Here is a 26,568-nt window from a genome sequence, read left to right as displayed (position 1 = left end):
GCATTCACACTGGAAAATGAACTGCAAAGTACAGCTGTAGGAAATAAGGCCCTTGTAATCAAAGAAGTTAATTTGTTCATTTCAGCTGAGTAGTCATTGAAATGCCTATCTCGTACAAATATTTGTCTGATATATTGATATACAAATATAATTTCAGTATATTAGCTGAAACACTAATTACATTAATAGCTGTATTTGCTTTGAAAAGGTCTCCCTTGCTGAAATCAATTAAAAGTGCATGACGAAATTTCATTAAGCTCTACAGTATGTTTTTCCATCAAGAGCAAAGTTACTATCTTCCAGCTATCTTATTATAACAGTGCATGATAGGACTCCCAATAGATTCAGAAATCATTGTGCCAACAACTGTTTTGTACTTCTTTATCAGTAAGCATGGATATTTTTTTTTCCCCCACCTCCTGAGGGAACATATTTGCCTCGCACGTAAACAGTGCTGAACTTGTAAATGCAGGATTAAAGTTACTGAGGAATATACCTGCGGTAATCTCAACCTCGCACTCAACTCGCAGGGAGGGTTCCTTGTACAAAGCAGCACATGTTTCGTTCTGCAAGACCTGGATCACAGGCCCTCCCCCCAGCAACCCACACCATGATGGGTGATAACCACCATCCCCTTTGCATCTGGCAAAGAGTATGCTATAAACCATGAAACAGAGAAATGGGACCATTACAAACGTATAGGTATTTACATGTTGCTCAAGAAGTGCTACCACAGTGCAAAGGAGGACCAGAAGCAATGGACAGAGCCCCAGACTAACCTGAGGGGCTCAGAAGCCAAAGAATATAAACATCTCCTTCCCCAGAACAATCATTAAATTTAGTGCTTGGCAGAAGAGGGTTGTGAAAGAAGGCAAATTGATGCACAAAGACAGAAGAGATGGAAATGCCATTCCTAGCCAAGGATGGTGTCAACAGTTGCAGCCAGACAGACAATGATCTGTGGCTATTCCTATTCCCAATGTCCTTTCCATTCTCACTTCCTCAAGCCTCAGTCTAAACAAGCCAACCGGTTTGTCACAACCACATGATTTGGGAAACTACGTCAGTTCGTCGCTCCTGAGCTTCCTCCATGTTTTGTCACTGTTTCTTCAGGTTGCCAACACACAGATATTGCAGTGGTGAGCACAGAAGAAAACCTTTCATGAGCTAGACCAACCCTGCCAAACAGAAACAGGTTTTATTCTAGACTTATACACGTCATGCAATAAGGTCCCAATCCCAGGTATTCTGTGCTTCCGTAATAATTTTCCTGTTATTACTCTGGCTGTCTCCAATCCTGAGACTCAGAAGGAAAACAGTAGGGTAGGGAAAGAACGACAAAAGGAATACCAGTAGAGAAGTGGCCTAAAGATAATGAAAGAAAGTGGATCTCTGTGCTACATATTTGTGCTCTTTCTGAGAAGAGGGAATTAGAAAGCACTTGTTAAAAGTAGGATCCTTACAAAGGTAGAGGGGCCAAAATGAGGTAAGACAGCTGAATAGTTCTGGAATCTGATGTCTAACCACTGGCATCTGAGGAGCTGCTCTCCATGGCAAAAATTAAGAGGGTGCCTAAATACTTACTCTGAAGAATTGACTCATGCTGTAATTTTGCAGTTCTTACCTTGTAAGCGGAACAGAACCACTTTCTTCACTGAGACACCCTAAAAAGAAAGAAAGAACTATGTATTTTACGAAGGGCACAAAAATGTATTTAACATATTTTCTAATATAAACAAGAACTGGCTTTATAAAGCCAGCCAAATATAAGATAGGAGTTGTTTTTTTATATTTAGGACCCAGTAAGAAATATGTCACCACTTGTGAGGAGTTTTATTCCATCAACTGCACTACCACCCACCTATGTCTGTCCATGTGTTAGTGTGGAAAAGTGCTGTGTCTTCCTGCAACACTCACGTCAAAATTAAAATACCTTGCATTGTAGACACATTAGGAGTGCTTTATCATGCTCAGCTGATGCACATGGTAGCTCATTATGATTGGGTAACTCAGCCATTAAGCTCTACAATAAGCCCACGCTGAATCCTAAAAAGGGAGCCATATATAGGCTATGGAGGTGTTGAGTAAGAGAAGACTTACTGTGCTCTACATAATTAATTTTGCCTTCAATCTTTCTGGCATTTTTAGCAAAAGCTGCTAGCTGAATACATAGAATAATTATATCCCTGATGTAATTTCATTGAGCATCTTTCAGCTCAATAGAGCCCAAATGTGTTCAGACTGTTCATACCCCTTCCCCAAAGAACAACTAAAAATCCTTCGGTGCAGATACAGAGGAAAAATAAAGATTATTTTTTTTTTTTCTCTACAGCTGAGGGTCCTGATTACTCTGGATCAGGGTTAGGATTGCAAGAGACTTCATCTTCCAGCACCTATGTCAGCAGTTGCCTACTTTCTCACTCCTAGCCAGCATGGAAGAAGCAGCTTTTGGACAAAAACACTGGGGGCAAAAAAATAGAGCCCCAAAAAACAGACCAGAAGGGGGGGAAATAAATAACAAATGAGTGAAAGAAAGGGAGGGAAACTGCAACCACCTGGGCAAAGAGACTGGAGTTGGAAACCAGTAAAGCCAGTAAAAAACACCTGACCAGAATCAGGTTAGCTGGTAGAAGAATACGCTACACCAAAAGGGAAGAGGAGAGCTCACAACCAGCTGGTCAGAGGCCAGAATGAGGACCCAGGCAGTGGTGGAGAAAGGAAGGAGACACAGGATACCAGTCTAGCACTGCTGTGAAACAGGAATGAGTGTGGGCTCCAGCGACAAAGGCCAGGATATGGGGTTACCTGGCTTAGCTCCATGGAGGTATCATAGAAAAATGCTATAATGCGACATTTGTTTCTCAGTTCTACCTCAAAATGCAAACCAAGGTTTTTCTGTCATTATTTATGTTAAAAAATATGGGGTTTTTTTTTCAGCTGTCAAAGTCAAGGTTTAAGACCTTAAAAAATAGTAGTGCAATGTTAATGTGTCCCTCTTGTACACTAGGCGTCCTAATACAGCCTGTGTTGATGACTGCATGCTATTCTTTTCCCCTACTTATTCTTGTTTGTGTGTTTTATTTCATGGCTGCGGTATGAATATTTCCAGCACGTGTCTTTAATTCATAAGTATTAGGTAGGTCTGTTTCTTCCCCCAATGATTATGAGTGCAATTAAATGTATTTTTTCAAATGAAGTTCTTAACATTCATTACCAAAGTCATTCAGAGCTCTAGATTTCAGCTCAAACGCCTATGTACACCTGCTACATGAGAGAATTTTTTAATGGGATCCCCCCTCTGTTTAAAGATTGGCCAAATATCATAACAAGCACATCCATTTAAATCCTGTCATATTGAATGATATATTAAATGACTCACCTGGCAACCTTGGAACACTTCAAAGAAATAGAGGAATGAAAAGCAGGTGCTCATCTCAGGATAGCAGGGCTATTCCTGTGTTTTTTGCAGCTTGTGATGCTGTGTTGTTTTCTGAAACTGAAAGCAAAAAACAAAGATAGGCCTGTATAAACAGATAATCTTGTGAGTTTCATAGTTTTAAGACTAACCAAAAAGCAAACAAACTCATAGCCTCACTTAGGAAGAAAAGACATGAGAATGCTAGGAAGTGAAACATGAAGTACAGTATAAATTGTGTGACTGCATGCATTATATAAGCAAAAATGATACTCTATTAGAGAGAAGGTATAGTTTATATAAGGGATAGGAGTTCTCTATGACAAAACCAGCTACACACATTACCAAGACAGCTATTCAGGCAAATAGGACAGATGGATCTGATCAACTGAAAGCACTGAAATGTAGTAACCTATACTATTTTCATTACCCACAACCTAGGTAGCAAAAAAAATGGTTGTTTGGGTTTTTTTGAAACAAAAAAAAAAAAAAAAAAAAAACAAAACCTCAAAAAACAAAACAAAACAAACCACAACCCCTTGGGGACTGAGACATTCCACTGACTTTACCCACCACTGAGGGTAAATTTCAGTTGCTACCAGCAATCCACTAGATACTGACCAAGGGAGACAGTTGGGGAAGTTTTGGCTGATTTTATCAACAAAATATATCTTCTACAGGGATTAAGCAAGTAAATATATAGATCAGGTCTTGGATAAATAAACACCTCATCATTTGTCATCTCCATTTGTCAGCAGTTTGCATTGTGTTTCTCTCACACACTTTTACATAACTACAATAACTGAAGCATATTAAAAGGATTGTATCTGTTCTAGAGTCATGACCCATTTATTTCTTTCTGTGCATTAATTTCCCTCAACTGTGCCTCAAACTGATTGTCTCCCCAGCAGCCTGTGTATAGATTTTGTTTCAGCATCTGATTACAAAAGGACAAAGGCAGAATTTGACTTGAGGAGTAACCAGGAAGATGAAATTCCCTTTACAAGATTATTTGGAATGAAGACATGTATTTAAAATACTCAGGGAGATAGAAAAGAGGGGAAAAGAAACCCCCCAGGGTATGACAGCCCAGAGCTTGGGATAGATGCAATGAAGAAAACTGTTATAAATCAATGAAAGCTTTCAAACTATGGATAAATAGTCTATTAAAAAATAGTAGTCTGCCACTTCTTGGGAGGCTGAAGAGCCTTCATCCTTGTTTATGCTGGGGATCAACCCTGATTTCAGCAACCGATAACAAGCAATTGGTTTGCTTCCATGTGACCTCAACTGCAAACAGGCAAAATCCCTGGGGAACTTCCAAACTAAGTTTCTTTGTTTATACCCCAAGGAGGGAAGGGGAAGAGTCCCTCCGCTTATGCTGAAACAGCTCTAGCATCCCACGTAGTAAGGACAAAACAGGGAACATGGCAATGCTTCATCAATCTGGTCCAACCCAGGGATAATTACAAGCAGTAAAAGGATCCTTGGGTGACATACTTAGGGGAGAAACTGCTTAGGTCCATTCAGCCTAATGGGCCACATAAAAGCTGATCACAGTGATGTTTCTCAAACAGCGATAATTGTCATCACAATTTATCAGCAGTAGCTGCACTTCAGGAATCTTCTTCGCAATCCTTTTCAAACATCTCCAAGTCAATTTTCCTGGCAGTCCCATTCCCGAATGTTTTTTTCAAAAGCATACCAGGTGCTCAAAAAATACAAAAATAGCTCATGTGGGACAATCAAAGGTCCCTCCAGACCAGTATGTTGTCTTGGACAATGGTCAGCAGGTACAGATGAAGACAAACGTGCAGTGATACAATTGGAAGACTGTCACTGCTGATCTAATCCAGCTCATGCAATCGAGCAAGCAAGCAGAGCTCTGTTTCATCGGGTGAAATGCCTGAAGCACAACAGGCAAGATGTGTTTCACCCTCAAATTCCAGGAAAGCGTTGTGCAAATACTCTGCGTGGGAAGGCTGTCTTTACATGGCCCATGTGATCGAGTACAGCAAAAATGTCCCAACTCTCTCCCTGGTGTAACTGCATAGCACGAAGTGGGGTTACACCAGAAACAAATTGGCTTACAAACCTAATGATCTTTCATGAAAGAATTATCAGTGGAGCAGTAGTAAGAACGAGATGGGGAGCGAGGGGTCGTTCCTAAAACTGAAGTGATGTTCTTTGTTACCAGATTTGTGCTCTGGACACCTGAGGCCTGAATCAGCCCTTGTACCTATTCACCTCACATCACTGTAACCCCACTGACATCACTAAATCAATTCTGAAGAACGTAAGTGTAAGACTTGTGACAGATGTAACTGACTATCCAAGGATGGCTTTTTATTTATTTCACATAAAGCAACATGAAGGAGCTGGTCTAAAGCCCAAATAGGACATAAAGTACAATTGCCAATGACTTGGAAAATGACATTTTAAAGCAGCCGAGAGGTTTTACACTCTCAACCTTTTAATTAATCTGATGGATTACCTACCTCTAGATGTTGTTCCAAAACACTGCTTCAGTACCTATGAGTAACTGTGCCACTGATGATTAAACACCTTTTGGGGGGAGGAAAAAATTCCAAATAACATCTCTATATTTCGTATAATACCCTCCTGGGCAAATATTCACAGGTGAACAGTTAGGTCAGGTAGTTTGTGTCTTTTTCCTTTGAACAAAAATCAATATATCAACATTTCTCATAAACCACCATATAAATCTTCTCAGCTGACTTTCTCAATTCAAAACAGTGTTGAAAACACTGTTAAACGCAGCTAGTAGTTCCAAGACTTCCTTGGCTTTTGCCCACCTTGGAGCTCTTGCCACAGAACAGTCAGGATTCATTTATTAGCCTCTTGTTGGATCTGGATGAAATGCTGGCACTAGATGAACAACAAGGGAATGAGACAAACAATGAAGACAAAATAGAAGTATCTCTTCCAAAAAGCCTCTCAAATATGATCCAGTGAAAAAGAGCTGAGTAGAAAGTCGACAGTGTAATTCATTCATACACTCCCCCAAAGACAAATGTGGACCATAGAACCGGGGATTTTTTTCGCTTTTGGTTTGGTATTTGTGCTTTTTTTAAAGCACATAGTCTAACACATGCGCACACACTAACAGGAACTGCTTTGGCTTATTTGGTGCTTGACTCCGTATTGCTGCTCTGTGGATTAGATATGGGAGGAAAAATGACAAATGAAGAAAACAAGCAGTCCTCTGACTTATGCAACCCTTGCTGTGAAGAGAGACAAAAATGATACTCCAATGAATTGCAGGCTTTAAGGCTCTTATGGCTGCTAAAAGTAAAGAAAAGAATCACAGCTTACCTAGTTCCTCAACTAGTAGAGCTGTCTGGCACCACTGCATCACCTGACACAGGATTTTGTCTTAAATACATCAGTGAGAGACAAAGGTTCATGGTACTAAAGAAGCAGTTGTACCTAAAGGGTACCTCAAAGCTACAAGTCTGTAAGTAAAATGAAGCACAAATTATGCTTCTCTTTCTTTGTTATGTTACCCCAACCACATTCAGTAAATAAATACCAGCACATCTTGAATTCTCTAACCCTGTGCCAAATGCAGTTGCAAAGGCCTATAAGACATGAGTTAATGAACTGGCCAAGTGCAAGATGATGTCTAACTATAATTTCACATCAGGCTAGCATCTGCACATCTATTGGGCATGTTGATGGTAAACACAAACTTCTTAGCAGAGATACTGATGATTAATTCCTTATTCCCATTAAATTAACAAAGATCCCTGACGCGGTTGAATAGTACACTCATTAGATGAGTATAATAGATATGCTGCAGGGGTAAGATGAAGGACTCTAATTATCCCAGTTTGGTCAAGATGGTTTGAATATCTTGCCTTTGGAGACTAAAGAAGCCTAAGGGAATTTGGTCCCAAATCCCACATCTAAATTCTTTAGACTTATTTCAAAAATCTAGTTCATAAACCTTGAAGCAAGTCTCCTAAATGTCTTTTGAGACACCTGCCTGAGTGTCTGAGGGCTAAGTACCTAGCCACTTTGTGGATTTTCAGCATACCTGAGCAAAAATGGCTGCCCAAATAAGGAAAACGTGGAGGACACAGTCAACAGTGATTCACTAGGTTGACATTCTCTCTATTGTTCTTTGAGTCCTTACAGAGCGGGGTGGAGAATTAAGGAACTAATAGGCATAAGGTCAATGAGCTGTTCTATGAGCAACACAACTGATGAAGCTGAGTTTCCTGCAGATGTATGCCCACATCCCCCAGTTACAACCACTTTCCTTTGTAATCATGATACCCCTCTGTGTTCCCTTCCGTGTCCTCATCTGTTATCCTATGCAAGCAATAGTGCATGCTGCATCTGATTTGGAGCTACCTGTGCTGACTGGTCAGCAGGCTGTGGTCTCAGGCTAGGTAAGGGATTGATCATTAATGTTAGTCTTTTACTTTAATTTGAGAGAAAAGAGTATTCTAGTAAGAATAAACATTAACAGGAGTCCTTCTTTTCCAAGCAGCTATTGACAGTCATTAAAACTGCAGACACCTAAAATCTTTTTGTCTTTCACCCCATGATTCTATGCCCTATCTAATTTGACCAAGAAATTAAAAAAAGTGTAGAAAGAATAAAGATACGCCTTTTGTCTTAAGGTCTTGATTCCAGGGGACGAAGAACTGCATAAGCTGAAAAAGAATTAATCTGGAATGAAGAAATGGATGTCTTCAAAAAAACAAAGTCAAAAGACCATTCAGAGAAGCCCATTTTCCTGTTCTTAAAGACAATTTGATTAGTTTCCCTTGAGGTAGGGTTAGTTACTCACCCTCGATAAAAATTATCATAAATACTTTTCAATTTAAGTCTCCGAGTTAATTCAGTGCCATCTGAGCCACCCCCACAGAGAACATGGATTCTGGCAACAAAGGTTTCTTATTCCCAGCTCCCTGCCAAGTGCTATAGAAAAAATGCATTTTTTTCTGACTGAGCATCATGCACAGCACATTCCAGATGGCAAGGAAAGAAATGGAGAAGACCTAGTCAGCAAGGATATAAATGGGGAAGGTGCTTTGCACCCATAAATTCGACAGGATCCAACAGGAGCTGCACCGCCCATCAGAAACTCCACAGATCGAGTTTCTTCAAAAGAAACCTGTGAATATCTTGCTAGAATGTCTCCCATGGAAAGTATAAAAATGGAAGGTGACAAACCAGAATTCTAGCACTCTATCAATCAGCAGCAGAGCAAGATACTTTAAGATTTTCTTTTATTACCTTCTGGGGGTTTCTTTCCTGTGAGGTATCCGGCACAACGTGATACAGAAAGCTCTTCAGTGTTTCTAGGTACTAATGTATTACATACAGCATATACATCACCAGAGAAGGGCACTGAATGACTACACACTAAGACCATCAAAGCATGCAGTCATCTCCATCAGAATAAAAGGTTCTCCTTCAGTTTGTCATATCAAGGACATCTGTGTTACACTCATGAATCTTCGTGGCAGTAAGTATTTCCTACACCCAGCAATGGTGTTACAATGGCAAATCTTGACTTAATCCTGTCCCTGATGCCCATAAACTCAAGTAGAAGTTCTGAAGGCTGAAAAAAGGCTGTCGTGGTTTAACCCCAGCCAGCAACTAGGACCATGCAGTCAAGATGGAATGGGGGAGAGAACTGAAAGAATAAAAGTGAGAAAAAACTCGTAGGTTGAATGAAGACAGTTTGATAGGTAGAGTAAAAGCCATGCATGTACACAAGCAGAGCAAAACAAGGAATTAAGGTACTGCTTCCCATCAGCAAGCAGGTGTTCAGCCATCTCCAGGAAAGCAGGGCTCCACCATGCCTTAGGTTTACTTGGGAAGACAAAAGCTGTAACTCAGAAAGTCTCCCCGTTCCTTCTTCTTCCCGCAGCTTGTATACTGAGCATGATGTCACATGGTATGGAATATCCCTTTCGTTAGTTGGGGTCAGCTGCCCCAGCTGTGTCATCTCCCAACTTCTTGCACGCTCCCGGCCTGCTCACTGGCGAGGCGGTGCGAGGAGCAGAAAAGGCCTCGATTGCTCAGCAACAGCTAAAACCACCAGTGCTCTATCCACGCTATTTTCATCCTGAATCCAAAACATAGCTCCACACCAGCTGCTAGCAAGAAAGCTAACTTCATCCCAGCTGAAACCATGACAGCCCAGCATGTTTTCAAGCACCGAGTTAACTATAGTTTGGATGCTCTATCCAATATCCACATTATCTCCTAGTTCTCCTAATAAGCAGTAAAGCAGTGTTGGCTAGATTATTTCCACAAATCCAAATGGATTTCATTAAATGCCAGCAATGAAATGCCAAGGCAACTTTAAGAAAGTCAACACAAGGATAATTTTGATTCTTAGCTGCAGAATACAGATAAGAGGAAAGAAAGGCCTTTATATTTTCATTGCAGCTATCTTATTTTGTGGCTTGACTCCCAACAAAGGATTAAGTCACTTGAACAGCTGGTAAAGCTACTGCTACTTCAGAATCTGAGCACCATCGGAACATAAAGGCTGTAACTCTCTTCTCCATATCTCCAGAGATAGTTCACACAAATTGAATATACATTTATATCCATCTATGCAGAAATCATTTTTCATTAGCCAGCTTTACATTGCCTTTCAGTGCCACGAGGTGACAAAACCGGAAGAGAGAACAATGCTTAATGCTGTTAATCCCTAGTAAAAGCATAAAGAAGCAAAATCTGATCAGTCTGTTACATTAAACAACTCAAGGGCAAGATTAATTCAGCGTCATGGCTACGAAATCTGAGACAGTAAAATGCAATTAATAATTTACCCCAGAGCCTGTTAGGGTACCCAGTACAACCAGGATGTAAAGATATATGCTATTGATGGATTTAAGAAAGGGAGGAATTGTTTTATCGATGGGACCTGCAGGAAGAAGTTAAGCTTCTTACCCAAGGGTGTAAAGCAATCTCCAAAAAACCCCCGAGAAGGGTTGTTCCTCATGTCCACAGCCATCTTCCCCCTACAGCCAGCAACATTTAAACCTGCATGTTCAGTGACTAGGGAGGCGGGGAGAGCACAGGACAGAGCGTTGGCAAAGTTAACTACAGCAGAGGTAGAAGCATGGAGGATTGAGCCAGTGGGACTTCAGCCATCTGTGAAGCACAGTGCCTTAAATTTAGCTACAGGCAGGATACCAGCCTTGAAATCTTAATGATCTGCATTGACGTGGCAAATCTCATGTTGCTAGAGAAAACAAAGAGCAGGGCAGAGCCCCTTGAGGCATAATGGGAATTCTCAATAACATCCAAAAGAAAGTTTCCGTGTTGTATGGAGCTCTCGTCTTCCCCAGAAGTAGCTGGCCGTTCAGCTGGGGACCTTAGAAGACAAGAACATTGCCTATTGTGTAACTGTTGAAATTTCATTATACCATTAGAGCTGATGACAGAATTCGCAATTTATTATAGGGCTAGGAAACCAATACAAGCTTTCTGTTATGAACAAAACTAAAATCAGACTGGAACTTTTCCCAGAGTATGGGATGAACAAGAGGAGCCTGAAGCTGAGTTGTCACCACCTTCAAATACAGATGACTTAATTAAAATAAAAAAGAATATATCTGATTTGACTGTTTTCCCCCCTTACCCCAAAGTCAGCATGTTGGAAAGTGAACATAATTTATCTTACTGAAGAAGCACATGTCCAGGTGAATCCAAGGGAGGGACTGGAGAGGCTTGGTAATGAACAAGTTGGGAGCCTAGTTCCTCCTTATGCTTCAACTTCTCTCTGCTGCATTAGGATTAAATAGAAGCCTTCAGCTGGGTGCAAATAACATTTATTCCCTCACTGAGGTTCTCCTACACTACCACGTCAATGCAAGTTGCTTTTTTGTTGGTCCATACCAGTAAAACAGCAGCAGTAGAACACGGATGAGGATCAGTCCCACCAAGGATACAGTTACACTAGTATCAGGGCATCTCACACCAGCAGAAATTATTCCACTCCCTCAAATAGAATAAGATATCCCCGGAGAAGCACTTTCATCTCTGGACAGATCTGTCCACCCTGTGTATACTACGCACCCCGCAGAGGGCAACCTCAAAGCCCTCTTCAAAACCAGCTTCATGACCATACAAGCAGCAAACCAGTACACAGAGGTGCTGACACAGCTAAAACACGTAGACCTGAGCATGCCTGGACACATAAAGGAGGTTAGCGGACCGTCAAACATGTCTGACAGGCTGTCCACAAACCAATCCTGTGGACACGAGATGAGCAGTAGATATGTACTGCTACAGTTAAGATGGTGTACAGGTAAACAGAGGCAAAAATATAAAAATCAACTGGGATTAGGCAATACAAGCATCATGGATCAGCTCTGTAAATTTTAAGTGCAACTGATTCTGCAACCAGATTATTCCTTCTTATAGGAAATACAATTACCTGATGCAGAGAACCCATTTCTTTAGGGTCCCTGAAATCACCAAGTACCTCTTTGAGCCCTCAGAGTCATGCCTAAGATGCTTGCACTGGCCCTAAGCAGGGCAAAAGAGACACATGCTATTACCAAGGATCCTTTTAATTTTCTCGTCAACATTCTACTCCTGGATTTAGCACAAGCCAGTTTTGTAATAGACAAGTTAATGGGCCTGTGCAAATGCACTGAATGTTCACATTTGGGAAAAAAAAAAAAACCAAGCACACTTTTATTTATACAGTATACAGTTGCCATATGAACTGACAGCTAAGACAAAACCACTCAGCAAGGTAATGATTTTTTTTTTTCCTTTCTATGAAGCATCTACAAGATGAAATCCCATCTGAATCTCAGTTTCACAGCCTTGCCTTATTTAAACAATTCAGCTCCTTTTGTCTCTCATTTGTACTGCACTTTGTGCGTCATTCTGGGTTGTTTCACTGCCTATTGCACAATTACAAGTGTTCAAACATATAGAAGGCAAGAATAGCTTAGCTTGTTTCGGTTGCCTTACAATCAATACCTCTGCCTCAGGCACCAAAGAACGTATGAGAAAATGAGTTTTCTGTTTTTATAAACTTTGTCTATCTTCAAGCTCACTTTGATCCATTCTTCTACACAAATGACTAGGGTGGGGCCATTACAGAACAAGTAGAGACAACAACAACGTTCTGTTAGACTGAATCTCAACAGAGGTGACCACACCAAAGGCCACCTTCTTAATGATCGTGCTTTTATTCTCCAATCCATTTGGAATCTTTATTCTCCCTTCCCAAATTGAACAAATGCAAGCTTTGTGATATCTGTTCCTTTTCATTACGTGGCAGCAATGGTTTTTTTGCTTTGATCTGATCTGGTATGCGATGTTGTAAATATACTGTCTGCTAAAATAGGAAAAAGCTATGCAGTTCATGATTGCTGGAAGTGAAAGCTATTTGTGTGGGTGTTTTTTGATAATATGGTAATTCAGACCATATCCTCACCCAAAACAACTGGGAGATAAACAGCATATTACAATGCTGAAAAAATGTTAGAGCAGTTTCACCACAAAAGACTGTGGTTTACATAAATGAGGATTTACAAGCCTAAGAAAAAACTGCAGACTTTTTCAATGTAGCACAACATTTTTTAAGCAGTTTAGCTCCCTTCCAATCCAACCGAAAAAGTTGTTACATTTCCAGTGTGCCAACCTTTTTAGAAAACCAGCATTTTTATCAACTCAAGAGATTAAAAAAAAAAAAAAAAAAAAAACTACTCCACAAAGATTATGTTGATCAACTTTTGGCTGAGATAACAAAAGTTTGCCAGAATACGTACAAAGAGCAAAACATCAAGGAAAACCATAAAGAGGTGGTACAGAATTCCTTTACACCACAAGATACTTCAAATACAGATCTGAGCCTTCAGCCTAGGTCTAAACATCAACACAGAGGACTCCCATCTCATCATCATCCTCTAGCAAAAGGAAGTTTAAATTCCAAAAGGCAGCAACATCATTAATCCAGTTAAAGGTGGCTCTGAGAAGCACATCTTCCAGTTCAATCTCCACAAGCTGAGCACACCATTGTCCAGATTCCCTCACCAAGACCTCTCCTACGGTTCACTGTCAGCCTGATCTTTCTCCCACTGATGTCATGAAATACCTCCCTCTAATGTCAATATGGCCAGGAGGGGTTGGCATGTGTAGAAATCTAACGAGTTATGGGTGGTTGCTCTATCTTTTGTGCTTTGTTAGGTGGGTTAGTAGGTATTTTTTGCTCTCTTGCCAGTTTCCAATTTCACTGCTGCCGTTTTTGATGGAAAATAACTGTTGTGCTTGGTTGTATTTTGTGAAATACCCAAAGGCTTTCACATACAAGCATCCTGTAAAAATGCATTTGCATTTTATGATTAAGAATGCCACTGAATCAAGAGCAGTTTAGATTCTATATATAGCCCCAGCTAACTTGAGCCACCCAGGTTGGATGATTTTTGTCTATTTGACTACAGTGCCAGGAGGTGGTAGTCTCTCCACTGTTAAATTTGAGATTTGTAGCTGAATATTCCTAACTATGTAGCCTGGACATGAAGGATCACTGAATTGCCTCTATATTATTAGTGTGCAGGTCATTTAAAGACTTATTTCTAACCCAAGATCTTAATTCAAGTGAATGAAAAGCTACCATCTCAAGGATGTAAGGCATAATCATAAGCTTGTTACGGTCCAGCAAGAATTCACATCTAACTACTTATAATCTCACACTCAATATTATTATATTAAAGAAGATCCAACTTTCAAAAGCAACTCTTGGGTTAAACGGAGCTAACAGAACTAGCAGGCTATTTGTTGATGAAGTTAGGCTATTTTTCAAATACATTTGTTAATTATAGTTATCAAAGACTCATGCAAACACACAGACATTCCTGGCAGCTGTTCAATAATTTGGAAATGTAAGAATCACTAGGAAGATGGGAATTTGAGTCTTTACCACAGGAAAATGCAAGGTAGCACGGTCAAACAGTTTAGGGGGAAAAAAATGATAATACAAATCAAGTCCAGAATGCTGACTTCAGCTCACCAATGATTTGTGAGATCACATTACTCTTTTTTTTTCCCTTCCTAAGAGTATTTGGACAACTACCAAGTATTTGTAAAAAGGTTTCATGAATTTTAGCACAAATGACAGTTTCTCAGAAAATTTCTGCCAGAACTGTCTCATTTGCTATTCATTATTATCCTGTTAAAAAAATAAAAAAATAAGGACAGAAAAAATGTTCAGACATCAAGACTGAAGGAAAAATTATGTGACCCAGCAGATAATGCAAAGAGTAATAGTTTGAACAGAATCTTCATTAATGACCTATAGTCTGTCAAGTAGTATGGTGAGTTGATGCAGGGGCAGGGCAGGGTTTAGGAGTGTTTTGCTAAGAGAAGATGCCCTTATACTTTACTATCTTATCTGTAATTGCAGCTGATCTGGAATTTTGGTCAGATAATACTGCCAACGGGGAACAATAGTCCCACTCTCTGATTGAGCTATTGGAACCATAACAGCACCTACACCACAGGAGAGGTATTTCTCCCTGGCTATGGGACAAGAGTGAATATCTAAGAGGTAGGATTCATCTCATAACTTTGGACAACTACACTTCTAGAGTGTGATTCATCTGACCTATTTAAAAATCTTCTTCAGCATGAAATGAATGTCATTCTAGAAATGCCTCTTTCTGTACAGTGACTAAAATGTAGCTCAGAGTGGCATGTTTAGGTGGGGAAGTCGACGCCATAAGATCTGACATTTGGTCAGTTGGATCCCAGACAGATGAATGTGCTACAACTTCCTTGTGCCATTTCAGAACATGAAAAAAAAAAAGTAATTTTATACCAACAATGTAAATTTTTCAATTGTTATTTCCTGGATCTTTTTGTTCCTTGAGAACTTGTGAACATTAGTTATTTTGTCCCAGTTTGGACACATGTGAATTTTAATACAGAGAAAATATTCTTATTTTTTGCTCAGCCCTACTCGTAAAGGATTGTTCAGCCAGCTGTGCTTTAAAGGCCCTTTAAGTGCTTCGCTTTATAAAATCAGTACAAAGAATAAAATCAGTATAAAGTTCTAGTTGCTGCAAATCAAGAAATGTTTCTCCCAGGTAGCAATGATATTTGGAATGTGATCTAAATCTCTCTGCTTCCTAATATCCCATTGTACTAGTAAGAATAATATCTGATGATGATTTAGCATATTATAACACATCATGCCAAAAGTATGGAGTTAGACTTTGCTGTTTGGTTCTGTTATATCACTCTTCAGTATTATATACAGTGGCTAGCCAATTCTCTTTTAAGATGCCATTGCCTTCACTTAGGTGACTTTCAGATACTGGTTTGAAAACAGTAATGCCTTAACACAGCCAGGTGACTGAACAGAATGCTGAATTCACAGCACCAGCATGCTACAGGTTTCAGTGGAATCTGAGCTGAAAGTTACTGCACCAACTGCATTGGTAACTCTTACGGACAAACATAATCATCCTGCTAAGACTGTCAAAAGAGACATCCATCTAGTAACTCCTGATGCGTTCACACTTACTTCTGTCAACACTTGATGCTATGAAGACTCCAGAGTGTGTGTACAGAAACGCTCCATGGACAAATGCTAGCTTACACCACTTTATGTGGCCCAAATACTATGGTACAAATTCCCTCACAGCATAAACATTTTGTTTACACAGTCTTAGAGGCAACAATAATGACCAGATACAGGACAAGAGTATAGATACAAAAAGGACCAAAATACTAAATTCCAGCAAAATCCAAGACTGTGGATCTATAACCCCTGATTCAGCTGCTGCTTAATGCCTGTATTCTACAGGTGTCTCATCATATGAACTTCAAGCTTGTCAAGACATCTAAAGCTCTGCTTCTCCATGTGACAGGAAGCACCCCAGCCCCTACAGCACTAAATATCTCCCACCTAAACAAACAAACAAAAAAAAATCCAAAAATTGGTCATTCTTCTGCTCCCCTCTCCTCACTGCCTTGATCCATCAAGAGTCTGCAGAGCACCCCTACACACCAGGCACCACGTAACATGCAGTAGCATGTTGTCTTTCTAGATACAGCCACCATATCATTCTTAGTTCAGTTGTCAGACCACTCTGCTAGTGTGGAAGAAACCTGGGATCGTGCCTGCCACCACCATGCCGCAGTCAGCCCCAGGGAGTTCAAACACACATTATTCGTCTGCCATGCCTCTGAACTCTACACCGTTCTCCTCTCACTGCAGTTGTTTCACTGGCTCTTCTCTCATACTGAGAAGAAAATCTTCTATTCTATGCGTGGCAAACGTGTTTTGAACAAAATGGCCCTTTGAGAGAGAAGTCACTGTGCTCTTTGGAAGCATTGTCTTATTCTTGGTTTCTAGCCTAGTTCTCCTATAGTTCTTTTTAATTCCACAGCAGGGTCAGTACCTGCACTGCAGAGAGCAGATAGGTACATTATTTAGGAAACTCTCTGGGAGGTGAGTTTGAGTTCCCTCAGGCTAAAGCAATAACTGGGAGAGATTTCCCACAACCTGGAGGAGTGCTTTAATCACAAGGCTCCTGTTCAAAAGGCCACCCCCACCTACTCTTCTGCCATGTTTTAGAAGCAGAGAGTGAGACAAGCTCTGTTTTTGGAATAGAGGGTGTAACAGGTGGCTACGTGCTGGTAGAGATCCCACAGTATCCTCAGCATTTCCTAATACAAAGCTGACTACCTGATCCTGATGTACCTCGCTCTTCCCACATACCTGTGTGGGGCCAAGGCACTTAACAGAGGTGTCTGCTTACCTTGGGCCAGCCACATAAAAGCTCAGCAATATAACACTGAGTGTTGCAGCATCAAAGTCCCACTTTGGATCAAGCCTGAGGGTGCTACCAGAGGGAATTTACAATGTCAGGACTTAAAACTCTATGTGATGCTCATTACTTGTAACAACTGACTCTAGTCTAACAAAAGCAGCAATCCCACAATAGTTATTGTTAAGCAATTTAATTGATCCAGACATTTATGCAGAGCCATTTACCCGTTGGGGCTCTAGGCAGAGGCTAAACTACCCTTCTTTTCATTCCCACATTAGATGACTTATAATTTCTTAACTCAGCCTGACGGGATGTCCCCAGGCTTTGGGGCCTTCAGCAGCTATTCTGGTTGCTCATCTCCAAAACTGACTCTGCATGTATATTGGTATATTGTGCTAGTCACCACAGATGACACCCTTTATTTTTGGATGCAAACACTTTACCTTAATTGTATATGCAAGTCATTGGTCTCTGAGGTTCACCTTACTTCACCTCCAAAGATTTAGTGAGGTAATATGGTTCAGTGAACTCCAAAGATTTTTACGAGGTACCTTGAAATGGTATGGTCTTCTCCCTTTTTTTTCCTCCACAGATTTATAAACAAATCCAGTGAATTCAAAAGTCTAATAGTAGTCCCAGTTGAAACTTGAACTTGCATTTTTCTCGGGAAAAATAGATGACAAACAGTAGGCTGCTCTACGGGCTAGGTAAGAAAACCTGTTGACTCTCCCGAATAAACCCAACTAAACCTTAATTTTTACACTTCAAACTACTAAACTTAGTTCTTAATACTAGTCCCCTAGCCTACCTACCTGTAACCTACATTAGAGTTAATGGGCATGCAGCACCAAGATGGGTGCTGCATTTCCAGGTAGAAGTCTGACTGAGCTAAGGAGGTCTTACTCTATTTAACATTGATTTTGCAAAGAGTCACTGCTGCTGTGGATAGAAGAGAACAGCCAATTGATGCATCACTCCAGTGAACTAAGTAGATGAATGAATTGATTCTCAAGAGTTAGGTACAAATTAAAAGTGACTTCAGATGAGAGTCAACAAGTGATACAAAAATCTTGATTACTTTGGCTATACACTGTACGAGGAAAGCTTACAGCCAAAGGAAGCAAAAGGCACCACTGCACAACCTGACTACTCATAAAGCTCATGCACCCTTTTTATTCCATTTATTTTCTGCTCTGGGCAGCATATGTGTACATGGAAATAATGAAGGGAAAATATACATTGTGGTAATAATAATCAAATAATCTGTTAAACACTAAGTAGCCTGTATGAAATATTCTAACATCAGCTGAAGTTTCTGTTGGGCAAGTTCCTAGCACCTTAGTTGGTAGAAATTAATGTCTTTAGACCCATTCTTCAGATATAGATTATTAATGTTTCATGATGCCAAACATAAGCAACTTACACTTATTTTCTTTCCCTCTAAAATGAAATAGGACTTCTAGGTAGTTTTGTGGCTAAGGGGAAACTCAGCTCTTTTGTTGACCTAGTTAAACTAGATAATTATCTTTCTACATTTATACATGCTTTCTTGCTTTTAATAGCTGCTTACATAGATATACTAATCAAAAAATACATATAGCTGAAAATCTGAAGTCACTTCCTTCCCTTGTCAGTTGAAGTAGTGGCAGAAGAACAGATGGTTCAAATTAAAGAACTGCTTGGAGATGTAGCAGAGCACATTAGAGAAGGAAAGCAGACAGCATTTCTTTTTGAAAAAAAACTTTCCTCTGAGCAAACCAACGAACAAACCTTGGTTAATCAGGAATTTCTTCCTCTAATAAATTAAGTCCAAACTAGTACTCACTAAAATCAAACCAGGTATTTGACTTACGTGGGTAGAGAATCATGCTTTCCTTCCCCCTGCCAGGATCAGGTTGTTCCATTTCTGTAGCACTTAAAAATAACAGTCTAAAATAAACCATTTCCTTCCAGTAGCTATACTGAATCAAATACACCCATGCTGTAAATTACTTAATGTCAACCAGATTTGTCGTTGGGGTGAATTAGATGCAGAATGTTTCATTCCCCATGTTCCTACCAAACAAGCCATATGCAAAGATGTGTTGGTGCAAAGTATGACAAGGGAAAAAACTCTTCCAACCCTGTTGACTGATGCCACATTCATCCCTATTGTTAGCGATGACATATCTAAGGAGAAAAACAAAGACCCATTGCATGTATTATTAGAGAAAGTGTGAGATCATCACTGTGGATGGACAAATTTGTAATTCACTTGCCTATTCTCCTGCATCTTCCCATGAGGTGCCTCCTTCCATCTTTCTATTTAGCTGTTCTCCCAGCTCTTTTCTTCTTACCTAGGACTACTTCAGTGAATACTTATTGAGTGTAATATCCTGGTTACACCTGTCATGACAATATGACATGATACAGTTTTTTAAGATCATGCTAAAGATTGTACATACAGAATTCACTGTGCCAACTTAAAAACACAAGAAGTTAACAAAACCATGCTTTCCCACTTCCCGTTCTCTCGCATAACAATTAAATTGCATTTCAAATTTTAATAAAAATCAGGCCTAATTTTAATTAAACCTCCCTCCCTCCTTCACCCTTTTCTATTTCAGCCTCAAACAGGAGCATAAGCCTATTTTTTTTCAGCTCCACTCCTACATGCACTTGAAAAGGTAATTTTTGCAGTGCTCCAGAAGTCTGAACGTGTGTCAAGTTCATGAAAGAATGTGCTAAAGGGACAAATTAATACTTGCACAACTGAATACAGTGAGTGATAGCCAGCACCAGAAAAGGAGTAAGGGAATTCTGGCCATCTTTTACAAGAAATTTTTGAAATGACAAATGAAACAGTTCATGTGTGTCCTCAGTTTCACCCTTTGAACCCATAAGTCGACACACACTGGATTGAAACTGAAGAGTTTTGGCACCTCTTGTAGTTCTGACAAGTAACTCCATAAGAAGCAGTGTAGCACGAGAAGTCACTTGCAGCAGCTCTCACATTTTCTTTGCTCTAGCCAGTATATGGGACAGACAAGTGCATGAAAGTCCAATGGAGATTGGCCACCGATTTCTGTGAGAACAGGAAAAGGGACAACTCAATTTTAATATACTAAAAATCATGAGCTACCTGTCAGTCCTCCTGGGTGCAGAAAAAGCTACTGATCTCAGAGGTATACGAGACACTAAGTCATCTTGATATTGATGAGTGGCAGGTACGTAATAACAAATTACATGGGCCACCCAAAACAGAAGAACAGTAAAGAAATAGTTGGGGCTACTGAAAAACATCTGAGATTCCAAGCAACCCATGCAGCTCAGGACTGACTGCTGAAGCTAATGCTCATTAAGACTATTTATACTACTTGCAACTATTTCAGAGCAGACGGTGCAGGCGATTGCTCAAAAAAATGTTTGTCATCACTTGAGACAGTGACCACAAAGAAGTTTCTCTCTCTGGGATAATCACAGTAAAACTATACAGAGAATATGAAGTTGTATTCAAAAGGCAAAAGAGGTACTGCAAAAGTATTGACTTAGAACATATGAATCTTTCACAGTTCCAGATTTTGCAAGCTTCTGAGTAATGTTTGTGTCTGCAAAACTTGTTTGACTACAATAGACCTTATTTTTGTAACTTAATCCTGTGTTCTTTTCAGAGGTGGTTCAATTAAAAGAGAAAAATCAACATTTTTCTACAGGAATGAAAGACATCAAAGTAAATAAAATGAGATGATCTATCTCTGTTGCTTCCAGAAGCTAATCTTCCACAATGCATGGTACTGTTTGAAGCTCTGTCTGGCACACTCCTTTTTCTCATTCCATCTTCCTACGTTTATTACTCCCTGTGACTAATATCTGTTCCAGTTTTCCCATATTTTCTCTCTTTTTTTTCCTTCTTGCCACCTTTTTGCAAGCAATTCCCCATTTCTCTTGGAATGCAATTCAGTGGCAAACCGCCTCAAAACCAACAATGTTCAAGTTCTGTCATATCATTGCTCCTGAAAAGCAGTGCCACTGCTATAAGTTTCATAACAGCAGAATTTAGCCTGCTGCAGTAAAGCTCATCTAACTCCAAAAGACCCCTTCTTTTCCATTGAGGAAGCTACTAGAGGGCTGTGAAGGCTTCACCACAGATTTCTCTCCACCCTGATGCAGGGGGACTCTTCCAGCCACAAGCCCAGGTGTCCAGACTCCATCATTGTACTTGGTAAGTTTTCAAACCAGGAATTTTGGGTTTTCTCGCATTTCTGCGCCTGTCTAGATTATCTCTAATGTTTGCAATGGCTACCTCATGATCTTTCTCCACAGCTGGCCTCTGTTCTTCACTTGCTTGCAAAAGCTATCAAAACATTGACAACAGTGATGCTACTGCCTTCACGTTGTCTACCATATTAGCCAATTTTGCCTTACTTTCTGCTTGTACTTCTCCCTTTTCATTGCATCTGTTGTTGCTTGTTTCTCACTTCTACTGTAAAATCTATAAGACAAGGACTGGCGTTTGCCCTGTTTTTCTACAGTACATAACACAACCCATCAGAGCAAACTGCAGTAATAAAGCAAAATGTAAAAAGATGGGCCTTTGAATAGCTTTCATATGCCTTCCATGAGGCTTTATTCTGATCTCTGTTACACTGATGGGAATCCACCAGTACGTGCCGTCTAACTAAATACTGCATAACGTATTACAAAGCCATTGTATGAAATATCTGGAATCAGGAGAGACAGATCACTCCAGAGAATAGAGACACTCCAAAAGTCCATCTCCTGTCCCCCCATCACGTGCAACTGAAACTGGAGTTTAGCCATAGCTATATCACTTGCAGGCTGAAATTTGAGGCAATATTAATGGCATTTTATTAATTCTAAACTTGAAGATGACTTTTTAGGTTTTTATTTTCAATTGTGCAGCTCTATCTTGAAAACTACACATAACTCCCCTACCATGAATGATAAAATGCACTAAAGAAAAGTTGAGGGTGCAAAAATGAAATAGGATTGAGAACATCAGGCTTATGGTTGCTTTGTGCAAATTCATGTAAGCCTTTCTTGCTTGTCACAATGACAGTGACTTTTCGCAGGACCTCTGCCTCATTCAGCACCCACGATTGCCAGCACAACCTCTTAAAACCACACTAAGACAATCATTCATGAATGGATGCACAGGCTTCTCTGTTATATATGTCATTAGAGCACCTAAGTGCTTTCATAGGGGAGGGGGGAAAAAACCCAAGAAAAGAAAAAACACACCACCAAAAGTTGATGATTTTTAAAATCACAAAAACATCCTTCCTTTGAGAAAGAAAGAGCTGTTATCCCCATCCTTCAGACTAGTGCTGAGGCATTATGCATTCCCTGCTCATAATCTATTTCTTTTTTCCAGATTTTTGCAAAGTTTTCTATTGTTAAAGCTTAGCTCTTACTGACATAAGGACTACTCCAGGGCAGCCTTCAATTACATAGACCTCCAAACATCTTGTCTTATAGTTGAGCCCTGTTCTTAATGTGATGGACACCCAGTAGAAGAGAAGAACATGCAATCATGTAATTAGAAGTTAATTCTGAATGTGTATGTGTCCTGGTACTCTTGTAGCCCTTACCCTTACTTCTCAACGCTTAACTTTGCAACTCTCCATCTTCTTAATTCAGCTTTTTTGTTTGTTTGATACATTCTTCTGTGTATACAGGCTGTGCCTCCATATACAAAAATATGAATTTATAAACTTGTACTACACAGATCTGTCCTGTTTCTGCAGTCTGCAGCACAAACATTTACATCTTTGAGAGAGAGTTATGGATAATCGATAGCTGCTTGTTGTCCTCAGTATGGGCTGATCACAGCATCATTCTGCAGACACATTATACAGCCACTGAAGGATAACAGAAGGCTATGCCAAGTTTGGAAGCTCTGTAGTTGAGTTTGTAAGAACTTTTCTTTCCATTTCTTTCTCTTCAGTCTCTCTAACCTTAGTGACCAACTGCAGGTTGTCTTCACCCCTATTCTTCTACCAGGTCTTCTTACAAGGTCAGTAAAAGGCACACATCTCTAACCAGGGCAACTTCCCAAGGTAAGACTCATGCCTTTGTTCAAAAGCACAGGACTCACTGAAAAAGCAGTATATTTTCCTCCTTACTCCATTCTCAGAAACAGTTGAACCATTTTTTACTAAATATTCCTCAGAAATGACAACAACAATCTACTTTAGCCAAATAGCTGGCATGGAAAATCTGAGTCCAAGTGGTTTAAACTTTGGCAATGTTATCAGCAATTGCAACAAAAGTCATATAATGCAAAAAGTTAGTCAGTCTTAATTGTCTGTGTCATTACCAGGTCTGACTGTAATAACATGGTAGCTCAGTCTCCCGGCCTCTTCTAGATGACACTTGACTTACAATTCTGTGGGAATTTTTAATGTGTTACTATATGTTTATGTATATCTGTCATCATTTCATTATGAGATTAAAATTATATCCCCATTTATACTCTCATCAGAAATAATGGCCTGAGAATACCCATTGTTATTGCTGCAAATTGTAAATCACGCAATAAAAAGAAGGCCAATTATCAAACTGAAATTGCTCTGCACACAGGTGAGTATGCTCTTCAAATCTTTCCACTGTTCAGATACCTATGGGCAATGTGGCAGGTTTCAGGCGGAGAAGTGGGATTTGCTAGTTAGAGCCCCATGAAATGTTCAGATAATGATGATTGTGAGGCAAGGAAAAGCTGTTATCCCGTCTGCAGATGGAACGTGGAGGCACAGGAAAATTAAACTCCCAGTCAAAGCTCATGGGTTAAGCCTGTGTCAGAGCAGAGAACTAAACCTGAGGCTTTGAAGTCCCACACTAGCTCCTTAAACATACACAAACCTTTTCCCCTTCCCTCTATGTGTAAGTCTCAGTTTTGCTGAAAGATGTCCTATTTGTATTAGATTTTCAAAAGCTCTAGATAAAAGCTAAAATATATACCGTACCTTCACGGAAAAGTTAGGAGAAGAATTGAAAGAAAATAGCATTTGAAGTGTTGTGATGTTCCTAAACCTGCCTCTTGGGAAAAAGATGGTTGTTTCTGCTGATTTTTGGCACCCTATGATAAATTAGTTAATCTCAGTCCAGTGGTCAAGTTGGCTCAGAGTGGTCAAAACAGTCACAAAACAGTAAATCCTTACATTTAGCACCATAACCACTTAACTATAGAGGATAACGTTATGGCATTGCTGGTTGAGCGCACCTCTGTTCTGCCATAGGAGTGGAAACACACACACACATTACCTTTCCTGGAATGCTTTTGCTTCCTTTTGGGTAACTGTCTTTCATCATGTTCAGATCTCAAGCAATTTGAAAAGCCAGCGGTGTTGCTAGAGAAACTGAGGTTAAAACTAAGCTTCTTTCTCCTTTTGCATGATGGAACTAGCGAGATGAAACTGTTTAATTGATTAATTTTTTTAAACAATATCAAATCACTTCTAAAGTTATGATAATCTCTGAACAAATTAAGAGTATTTCAATATCTGGCATTTCCCAATTGTTTACTTAAAGGGCAAGTCCTGCAGCAGGTTTTTTTGTCTCTGCCGTTTCATCACATTTACAGCTTCCTGCAAATGCTTTTTGTACACGCAACCCTTTGTGCAGATTTGTAGCACGCATTTAAGGCCTCTCCACCCACATCTCCAAAAAAAGAGACAGACAAACCAAGAAGGTAAAAGTATGGTATCAAACACCTGAAACACAGACACAAACACTGCAATGAGCTATTTAGCCACAGGACCAGTATTCTTCCTGGGATCTGCACTGGGTCTGGTGGGATAAAGTTAATTCCTTCACAGCAGCCCACGTGGTGCCTTGCTTTTGCATCTGTGCTTAAAAGTGTGGATAACACACCGATGTTTTGGCTGTTGCTAAACGGTGCTTATACAGCATCAAGGCCTTCTCTCTTCTCCCCAAAGTCAGTAGGCTGGGGGTGGGCAAGAGGCTGGGTGGACATACAGCCAGGACAGCTGACCCCAACTGACTAAAGGGATAGTCCCTACCATATGACGTTGTGCTCAACAATAAAAGTACAGGGGAAAGGAGGAGGGAGGGGGACATACGTTATTATGGCATTTGTCTTCTTAAGCAACTGTTACTCACGCTGAGGCCCTGCCTCCCAGAAGAGGCCGAGCCTGACGGTGCAAAGTAGTGAATGAACTCCTCTTTTTCCTTTGCTTGCACACTCAGCTTTTGCTTTCCCTATTAAGCTGTCATGATCTCAATGTACAAGTCTTTTCACCTGTGTTCTTTTTCCTCCCCATCACGCAGGAGAGAGGAGCAAGCAGGAGGCAAGATGGGAATTGGGCTGCTGGCCAGGGTCAACCCACCACAGGATCCCATGTAATAGGTGTGACCCACCTGACATTGACTGGTAGGCTGGGCAAATGCATCTCCTCAGCACAGCAAAGTAGAGATCTAAAGATGTTATCCAATCATTTCCTGCCGTACACGATTCAGAACAAGTTAAAAACTTCAAAAAAATGAGACAGCTCATTCGCATCTCTGTATACTTTTCCAGATAAACAAAACATTTGACAGTTGTTGTGCAGTATTACACACGCTTTACCATCTCCCAAAGAAAACTAGAGTCAGTCAGAGATGCAGGAGTAGCCTTTTGCCCTACAAACTAGCCATGCCATCTGCACTTTTTCATCTCAAGTAGATCTATCCAAATAATTATTTTCCTTATAGGAAATAACATATTTCAAAAAACCTTCCAACTCATGTCTGAGTATTGAATATTTTGATATATCACCGTAGAGCTTCATGGTTATACTTCCTGGTACTTGTATGCATTTTCCTTTATCAAACAGACTGGCTGGGTAGGTTCCCTCTCTTGTAACACCTGATGGTCTCACTTGCTGAGATATAGCAGTTCATCGTACGAGAGAAACGTCTGGCCAGAAACCTCAACTCCTACATATAATAGGGCATATGGGGGTACCTGCCCTCACATTCCTCAAGAACTCACAATACAGTCCTGAAATAACATTTTCAGTGTTCAGTCAACTTGCTCTTATTACCTAAAAATGAGAACTCTCACACTTTTTTGGTATTTTTTGTGAAACACAGACATTTCCAGAGAAAGCCAGCTCTCCATCTGTTTTAATCAAAACCTAACTTTTATCACCTTCTTCCTCCCATTCTTGCCCCTCCTCTTGTGAAACAAACAAAAAAAGTGAAGGTAAGTTTCCAAAGAGCAGTCTTAACTAAACGTCAACTGCCAAGAAGGTTGCTTAGTTCAGGTTCTGCTTTTCTCTTATTTGCTGACACCAAACATTAAATTGATGGCTTCTACACACTTAACAGAAGTTCCTAGTTGCATTTGCAAGTAGC

At 40.1% G+C, this 26,568-nt stretch overlaps 1 long non-coding RNA gene across 1 annotated transcript in view; it reads right to left on the bottom strand.

Annotated features, from left to right (window-relative positions):
- Positions 1-1,624: 1,624 nt before the first annotated feature.
- LOC106887372 overlaps positions 1,625-26,568 on the bottom strand; it is a 39,908-nt gene continuing 14,964 nt past the window's right edge. Inside the window, exons 5-6 of the long non-coding RNA XR_001411868.1 lie at positions 3,380-3,496; positions 1,625-1,664 (exon numbers count right to left, since the gene is read on the bottom strand). This is a non-coding gene — a long non-coding RNA (uncharacterized LOC106887372). The remainder of the gene's footprint in view (positions 1,665-3,379; positions 3,497-26,568) is intronic.

This window comes from Calidris pugnax, unplaced genomic scaffold (assembly GCF_001431845.1).
Source record: "Calidris pugnax isolate Ruff unplaced genomic scaffold, ASM143184v1 scaffold8, whole genome shotgun sequence".
NCBI classification, from domain to species: domain Eukaryota; kingdom Metazoa; phylum Chordata; class Aves; order Charadriiformes; family Scolopacidae; genus Calidris; species Calidris pugnax.
This window is presented reverse-complemented; position numbering and strand designations above follow the sequence as displayed.